Below are 9305 nucleotides of genomic sequence, written 5' to 3'. Positions count from 1 at the left end.
GGAAAATCCCATGGACGGAGGAGCCTGGTGGGCTGCAATCCATGGGGTGGCGAAGAGTCGGACACAACTGAGTAACTTCACTTTCACTTTTCACTTTCATGCACTGGAGAAGGAAATGGCAACCCAGTCCAGCGTTCTTGCCTGGAGAATCCCAGGGACGGGGGAGCTGGGTGGGCTGCCGTCTATGGGGTCGCACAGAGTCAGACACGACTGAAGTGACTTAGCAGCAGCAGTCATATATATATGTATGTCATATATACGACTTATAGCTGCAGTCATATATGTATACACACCATCATATGTATATATGTCATGTATATGTGACTTATAGCTGCTGTCATATATATATACACACACACACACACACAGTCAGTATCTGATATATATATATATGTGTGTGTGTGTGTGTGTGTGTGTGTGTATAGGGGCTCCCAGGCACTCCTTGGAGTGTGTGTGTACGTGTGTGGGTCTTAGTGTGTCTCTGTGTATCTGTGTGCCTGATGTGTGTGCCTCTGTGTGTCTCCGGTGTTAGCTGCATCAGGTCTTAGTTCAGCATGTGAAACCTTTGGTTGTGGCATGTGGGATCTAGTTCCCTGACCGGGGATTGAACTGGGGACCCCTGCATTGGGAGCACAGAGTCTTAGCCACCAGAAGCCCAGGGAGGTCCCCGCTCTAAGTCTTTAATGGGCAGCCCCCTCACTGTTACCCCAGTGGCCCCGCAGACCCTCCTACCTTTACCTGGGAACGCCCCCAGGGGGAGCCCTTCTAGATTCTCTCTCCCCTTCCTGCCTTACCCCCTCCCGAGGGAACCTGCACCACTACTGTTCCGAGAGATGCCGGAATATCGGCAATGACAACTTCCTGCTACACCTGGACAACAATTGGAGGTTAGGCCAGGACCAGCAGGGGCTCCCTGGGAGTGTGTGTGTGTGTGTTAGTATGTCTCTGTGTATTTGTGTCCCTGATGTGCATGTGCCTGTGTGTGCCTCCTGGGTTGTCTGTATGTGTTTTTGTGTATTTGTGTTTCTGTGTGTGTGTTAGTGTGTGTTTGGAAGCGACCACAAATTTCCCTCTATGCTTCTGAGTGCTAAGAGAGCAAGGGAGGGCTGCCCCAGGGAGGGGGTGATGCTACCCAAGCTCTGAAGACATCCATGAACCACCATAGGTGAGGGTCAGACACGAACACTGCGTTTCAGGCCCAGGGAGACCCAGAGGATATCCTCTTTATCCTGAAATGTGTAACACAGATTCATTCATTTAGTCATAATATTTCCAACAATTTTTGGAAGAAATTCATTTGAGATAAAGATCATTTCATGTAACCCTTACCGCAACCCCATGAAGCACCACTGTCCCCAGAGAGGCAGCTTCGAGGGTTCTGCAGCCCCTGCTCCTGGCCGCTGCCACTAACAGCTGCTCCTGGTTCATCATGGGTTCATCATGACCTTGCCCCCACACCCCCACCCCTCAACCCCATCTGAGGCTGTGGCTGAGTGGGCTGCATTGACAGTCCCCTCCTGGTTCCCTCCTGGGCCTGAAGCTCATTTAGAGACCCTCATGGCCCTTGGTGACCTGACCTCCCTCCTCATGGTTGGGACAACTGTGATGACCCCAGGATGGGCCCTGGAGCCCCAAGGACTAAGGGGATGGAGCATGTCTAACAGCCAAAGCTGGGGTTGATTCTCTCTCCTTCTCGAGCTCTTTCCCTGCTGCCCAGGGTGTGTTTTTTTTTTTTTTTTTTTTGGCTGCACCATGCAGCATGCAAGATGTTAGTTCCCCGACCAACCACGGGGACTGAACTCGCACCTCCTGCAGTGAAAGTGCAGAGTCTTAACCCCTGAACCACCAGGGAAGTCCTCAGCCAGGCATCTTTGCCAGCCACTTCAGACCATGGTAGGAGGGGGCAGCCAGAGCCCCTGCCCGCTGAGGAGTGTTGTTATCAAGACACGAATCAAGTCAGGTGTCCCGCCAACTGTCACAAGCCTGACCCTCAGGCTCACCACGCTTCACAGCCTGGCAGGTCCCCTCAAAAGCTATGTGCAAATAACCAGTCTCATTGATAATGCACGCAAGAGGCTTGTTAGTGACAAAACATTTGAGAAGAGGAGGGACCCTCCTTCACCTCCCCTGGTCAAGCCAAGAAGCTCTTGAGAAAGGAATAACCACCCCCTGACTTCTTAGGGGTCCTCGATTCAGCCAGCACAAGGCCGGGCAGTGCCCACAGCACCGGGTCACGAATGTACAGCAGAGGGCAGGGGGACCTTGGAGGAGGTCACCTGCGTCCTCCTCCAGATGGGACCGCAGATGGGCCCGCCGGGTGAAATGGGGAGATCAGCTTACAAAGCAGGAGCAGTGGGAGCAAAGGCATGGAGGCCAAATACCCACAGAGTATTTGAGAAAGGATCAGTGAGCTGGGGGCCCCCAGGACACCCCAGATCCCATGATTGGCTAGGAAGACTCACAGGGCGTGGCCCAGGGTCATACTCATGGCTATTTCACAAAAGGATATGGAGCTTAACCAGCAAAGGGAGGGACTTCCCAGGTGGTCCAGTGGTTAAGACTCTGCGCTGCCAGTGCAGGGGGCGCAGGTTTGATCCCTAGTCTGGGAACTAAGATCTCATATGTCACATGGCAAAAAAAAAATCAGCAAAGGGAAAGGGCACAAGGGCCATACTGGAGGAAACCAAGCTCAGGCCTCACAAGAGTCCCTCCCAGTGCAGTCACCCATGCTTAACGTCTTCAGCAACGAGCTATGACCACACACGTGAAGAGTCGTCAACTGGGGAAGCTTGTTAGAGACCCAAGGCTCAAGGTTTTCACTGGGGGCTGGTCATGGAGGTACCCTCTGCCTGGCATGTACCCAAATCCAGACTCCCAGAAGGAAAGCAGGGGTTCAGCATAAACCACGCTGGCTTCACCAGCAGTTTACCCCCAGTGGCCTCTCTCGTCAAGGAGTGATGGGAACTTCCTGAAATCCACGTGTCCAGTTGCCAGCCCAGGTCCAGCCTTGCAAGCAGGCCTTTGTCTCAGGCCTGCTGTGCTCCTTCTTTTCTGTATGGTTAGAATGGAGGTGGGGAGGGAGACAGCGGCTGGGTGGGGGGCAGTGGAGGCCACGTCACAGAGGGCCTTTGAGGCCGGGCTGGACTTGATAGTGGGGGTGATGGAGCCACTGACAGGTGATAAGCTGGAAGCAGGTCACAAGGCAACAGCCTGAGCTTAGGGAAGATCCTTCTGGAAGTTTTGTGGAGGCTGGGGTAGGAGTGGGTTGTAGGGGGGCGGGGGCAGAAGGTGGTTCAGGTTCCAAGGAATCTGCCCTGGGAGAGAGACTGGCCGTTAGGGGTGGGACACAGGGTTGGCAGGGACCCAGCTCTGGAGCATCTGGGCTGGGAGCTGGGGACAGGCCGGAAGAGGAAGGCTGAGAAATTGCCTGAATTACAGATAACCTCAGCCTCCTTGGGTCCTAGGGCGAAGCTGTTGAGGATTAAACACAGGAGGATGGAGTAACAGAGAAGCAGGGGGCCGGACATGAGTGCTTGGAGCGCTTCAGACAGAGAACAGAACAGGGGGGCTTCTCTGGTGGTCCGGTGCTTCAGACTCCATACTCCCAACGCAAGATTTCCAGGGTTCGATCCCTGGTCGGGGAACTAGATCCCACATGCTGCAAGTAAGAGTTTGCATACCCCAACTAAAGATCCCACATGCCACAACTACGGAGCCCGAGCTCAACACCAAAGACCCCAAGTGCTGCAGCTAAGACCCGCGGTGGCCAAAAAATTTAAAATAAATAAATAAATATCCCGACTGAGCCGCAGGCACTGTGCTGGGTGTGGAGGCAGATAACTCACTCTCCCACACGTCCTGGGGGCTGGGAAGGTTCTGGCAGGGTGATCAGAGCAAAGATGGGGTAGCCGTGGCCAGTGGGAGGGATGAGGCCTGGGTGGGCTCTGGAAAGGACCCCAGAGGCAGTTCGTTCAACCCCTGGGTGGGCAGACTGAGGCTTGCCCGAGGTCACTTCACTCCCAAGTGGTAGCCCACGTCTACCATCCGTGTTTTGCACACACACAGGCATGCACATAGGCACACACACACCCCAGCTGCTAAAGGCAAGTCCGGTCTTGGAACAGTGGGGTGGAGGGGCAGACCCAGGCCATCCCCTGTTGATCCTGTCCTCCCCTCCCGCCTCATTCTTCAGGATCAAGAAGACAATCTTCTTGAGCCCACGGCTCCTGACCACCAGCTCCTACCACCCGAGGGATGGCACCTGAGAGCCTGTGAGCATCTGGAGGCCCTGGGCTGGCGGGTGCAGCCATGCTGGTATGATGCCCAGGGGAATGGGTTGGGGGCCCTCAAAGGTGTTGGTGGAGGAGCTTGCCAGACAGTAGGCCTGAGCCTGGCAGGTGACCACGTTTAATCTCTCAGCCCTGTCTCGCTCCACCTCTGTGGTACCAAAGCGGGTCACCCAAGATTCCTCATACACAGAGGGCTTTGGCTCTCAGAAAGCAGAGCCTTCAGGAAACGGGCGGTGTGGAAGGTGGTGGGCACAGGAGGAGGATTGAATGAACTGGGGCCCCCAGATTGAAACGCCCTCAGCCGTGACCCAGGCCCACCTGTCCTGCACCCTCTCTGGGACCGCACTGAGCGCCGTGCGATGGAGCATTCCTCCCCAGGCGGGCTGCATTGCTGATGACCGGGTGTGGGGTGACGAGGCCCCTCTGAGGTCGGTCCTGTGTGGGAGAGGCAGGCCGACCACACCGACAATAACACGGAGGCAAAGCCTGGCTGCCTCGTGAGTCCTCGTGCAGCCCCTTGTCCCCAGGCCTTGGAGAGTGGGGAAGGGTGGCAAAGACATTCCCTTAGCGCAGGTGGGAAAGCTAAGGCTGGGGAGCGGAGGAGGGGGCTGGGCAAGTGATGGGGTTTGGCTGGGGTTGTGCTTAGGACATCTCAGGTTAGCCCAGGGGACAAGAGTGAAGGATCCAGGGACCGTGCAGTGGGCTAATCGATCCTGCGATGTCCCCACCAGCTGGGTGCTCTCCCTGCTGTCCCCTCTGTCCCCTGGCTACTCCTCCTGCCCTTCCGGTCACTGTCTCTGCAGCCTCTCTGACTTCCCAAATTTGGGTGAGGAGTCACAGGCAGACGCTGACACACAGCAGGTACGATGTCAGGGCCTGCCGCACTTACAGGGCCACGGAAACGCTTTGATTCTTTTGATCAATTAGAAGAGGGGACTAAAATTTTAAGGAGAAGAAAGAAAAAAAAAAAAAAAGAAGTGGGAGAAATGGATATAACCCAGCCTGGATTCTATCCTTTTTTTTTTTTTTTCTGGAAGAAGGTACCCATGAAAGTCATACTGAGGCCCTGGTCATGGGGGGCCCTTAGAGGCCCGTATGCCTCCCAGGGCCTCACTGTGGGGATGCTCACTCAATTGCCTCCTCCAGCAAGGATCACGTCTTACTGTCAGAGCAGGCTCACAGTAGGCACTGGGTGAATAAAGACAAGCTTGTAAACAGAAAAGTGGTTTACATTGACTGAACTCTTGCCCTGTGCCAGACACTGTGCTCAGCTCCTGTGAGGCAGACACATTACTATCGTGCCCATTTTACAGATGAGCACGTGGAGGCTGAGAAAGGCAGCATGACTGGCCAGAGCTGTTCACCAGGAAAGCCTGAGTGTCGAGCCTGCACCACGGCCCCAGCCACATCCCCACGGGAGGTGGAGCAGCTGGTGGATGTGTCGTTTCCAGGAGGGACAACCTCACATAGACATCAGGCAAGCCCCTGATGTCAGCCTGTGAGTCCTGACCCATGGGCCAGTGCTCTTGAAGGCCCCAGTGCCGCCCTGACCTTCCTCCAGACCGCACAGCCCATAACCAGATGCTGTTCCAGGGGAACCGGGGGGCGATAAATGATGACTGCAGCTCACAGTCACTGAAGGCCAGGCACCAGCCCATCCAATCTTCATGGCATCCCTGAGGGCCATAGGGGACTCTTATTCCCATTCTAGAATCCAGCCTGAGAAGTACGCAGACAGAGGGAGGTGGGATCCATTGCTTCTGCCTTGGGAACTTGGAGGCAGAGAAGCAAGCCTTCATGAGACTAGAGACCCGTGAGCCCCTCCGTGAAAGATTAGAATTTCATCGGGCATTCCAGGCCCAGGCACAGCCTGAGCAAAGGTGTGGGAGTGCGAGGGGCCCCAGGGTGAGGTTGTGGAGGGCTCCGCTTGGACTGCAAGCCAGGCCACAGGAGGTTTCCAGCTGCTGCCTTCGGAGGCCATGCAGGGGAGTGGGCTGTTTGAAGATTGGGGAGGTGCAGTCAGGCAGGTACTTGGTGCACTTTATTGGGCATTCATGAGGAGTGGGGCACTATAGTAGGCGTGGGGGAACAGCAATGACTCACTAGACCTGCCTGGGAGAGTCCCTCTTGGTGGGGGACCCACAGTCTGTCCCTGGCGCCCCGCTGGTTCCAATAACCTGGATCCATCATCTTTCCCTCCTCGGACTGGACTTGTCCTTCCATAAAACAGGCTTAACTGCACCTGCCACCTGGTGACGGAGCTCTTTGAGCTCCTTGGATAAAAGATCCTGTAAATACAGAACCCGGTCGTCAGACTGGGTGGAGTGGAGTAGGGAGCCCACATCAGATCCTCAGGAGACAGAGAAACAGCCCCTGGGGGTGCTGAGGGGGCACCAAGATCCTCTGAGGTTACCATCTCTTGATGGTTGTCAAACGTGTTCCTACAGTCAGCAAGCCTGACATTAAAGTCCCCTGCCCAGCCCCCGCCCCTACTGAGGCTACTCTGCCTGTGATGCTTAAATGACAGACGCCACCACCTTGGCAGCTGATGGGTGTGATGGCCAGGAGGAAGGTATAGAGGAGCCTTGGCTGCAGGGAGGTGGCTGAAGTGTGTGAATCTGACACAAGCGTAGGAGCGCCGACCAGGACCCGTCCTGGCACAAGGGTCAGGAGTCCAGTGGGAGGCAGACAGGGAGAGGGCTCATCCAGCCATCACGTGGGGGTATAAGGGGGAAGCCAGGCTTCTGGAAGCACAGAAAAGCTACCTGATTTGACTTTGCAAGCAAGCAAGCTCAGTTGCGTCTGACTCTTTGTGACCCTATGGGCTGTAAGCCCAGCCCACCCCTCTGTCCATGGGATTCTCCAGGTGAGAATACTAGAGTAGGTTGCCATTTCTTCCTCCAGGGGATCTTCCTGACCCAGGGATCAAACCTGAGTCTCCTGCCTCTCCTGCATTGCAGGTGGATTCTTTACCGCTGAGCTACCAGGGAAGCCCAATTTGACTCTGAGTCCAGTATCAACCCTTCTCCCTTCATCTCCCAAAGACCATCATGGCAGAAGCCCTTTATGCTGAAGCAGCGCCTCTCCTCGCCCTGACCTCACACCTGAGGAAACAGGGGCCAGGGAACCTTGGTGATTTGTCCTGGGTCACACAGCCAGACATGACAGACAGGACAGTTATTTGCATTTTACAAACAAGAGGTGAAGTGGCTCACAGAGTAGACACAGAGCAGGCAAGCGGTGCACCCAGCCTAGACCCAGGGCTGTAGATCGAGCCTACCTGCTGCCTTTGGCCAGAGCCTAGTCCAATGAAGAGTTTCTCTGGTAGCTCCGATGGTAAGGAATCTGCCTGCAATGTAGGAGACCCGGGTTTGATCCTGGGTTGGGAAGATCCCCTGGAGAAGGGGATCCTCTGTCAGGCAGAGGCAGGGGTCGGGGCCCTTCTCACTGAGCTATTCCTCAGTCTCTCCAGCACAGAGCCAACTTCCTCATTCGCCCAGGACACAGGGCCCTTCAGGGGCCCACAGAAATGTTTTCATTTCTTTTAAAACCAGAAGAAAATTGAGTATAATAATAATGAATACTTACTAATGCATCAAGTCTAGATTACAGTCATCTTTCTACCCATGTGGTTGTAAAATATAACTTTTTTTTTTTTTAATGAAGGAAGGGGCCACTGAAGCAGAAGTGGCTGGCAATGGAGAAAGCCACCACGTGGCCGCATGGTAGCAGCCACATTTGTCAGCCACCAAGAACCTGTTCCAGCGGGGGCAAAGCCGGCCACTTCCACCCTGCCACTGTTTGTGAAATGATGATAGAGAAAGGAGGAATAAGAAGAGAGCCGTGAAAAAGAGAGAAGGGTGTTTGGAGAAGACTGGACAAATGAGTGGCAGCCAGACAGAGGGGAGTCTGGAAGGGCAGAGCATTGCTGAAGGAGAAGAGGGCAGAGAGGCAGGGGCAGCAGAAACGGGGAGACAGGGCTGTGTGTGACTGCCCAGTCTGAACAGATCCCATCAGAGAGGACGGTCAGGACCAAGGGAGGAGCCTGGCACAACCATGGGGGCCTTGAATGACAAGCCCAGGGGTTTTCCAGGGGCCCTTATTACGTTTCTGTTCCTGCCGTAGCAAACGACCACAAATTCGGTGACTTAAAGCAATAGAGATTTGCCCTCTCATAGTTGAGAAAACTGGAAGTCCAAAATCAAAATTACTGGACCACAGTGGCTAAGATTTCGTTCGTGCTCCCCAAGCAGGGGGCCTGGGTCCGATCTGTGGTCAGGGAAATATTAATAGATCGCATACGCTGCAACTAACAGTTTGCATGCTGCAACTAAAGATCCACGTGTCGCAGTGAAGGTCGAGACTCTGAGTGCCGCAACTAGGCCTGGCTCAGCCAAATAAATTAATTAATTAAAAAAAAAAATCACTGGACGAAAGTCATGATCAGTAGGGCCTTGTTCCCGTTGGAGGCTCGAGGAGCGATTCCGTCCCTGGCTTCTCCTGGCGTCTGGTGTCTGCCAGCATTCCTTGTCTTGTAGCCACACACTCCGATTTCTGCTTCCGTGGCCGCACCGCCCTCTCCTCTTCTCCTCTGCCTCTCTCTTCAAAGGACACTGGTGATTGCATTTAGGATTCACCTTGATAATCCAGGATAATCTCCCCATCTCAAAATCCTTCCATTTAATTGCATCTGCAAAGACTAACCATGTGCGGTAACATTCACAGGAGCTAAGGATTAGAACCTAATATCTTTGGGGCCCATGGTTCACCTACTACAGGCCTATAGAGTCAACATAGTTTAGTCAGGGCTGCCTCTAGCCAGCCTGTGGGCATGGCCCTCTCCTGTGGCCAGTGGACGGCACGTGGCCTCTCGCTTTATAAACCAGCATATCCTGGGAAGGGAGTCCTTCTGCCAGGATCCCTGGAGAGAAGTGAAGCAGGGTGTGCAATGGAGGTGGCAGGATATGGAAACTCCAGCACCTTGGGGAGGACAAGGTGTCAAGAGAGGGCCCTCTC

The sequence above is a fragment of the Bos grunniens genome, chromosome 5 (genome assembly GCF_055505025.1).
Source record: "Bos grunniens cultivar Pamir isolate PY7600 chromosome 5, Bosgru_T2T1.0, whole genome shotgun sequence".
NCBI lineage: Eukaryota > Metazoa > Chordata > Mammalia > Artiodactyla > Bovidae > Bos > Bos grunniens.
Note: the sequence above shows the minus strand (reverse complement) of the source record.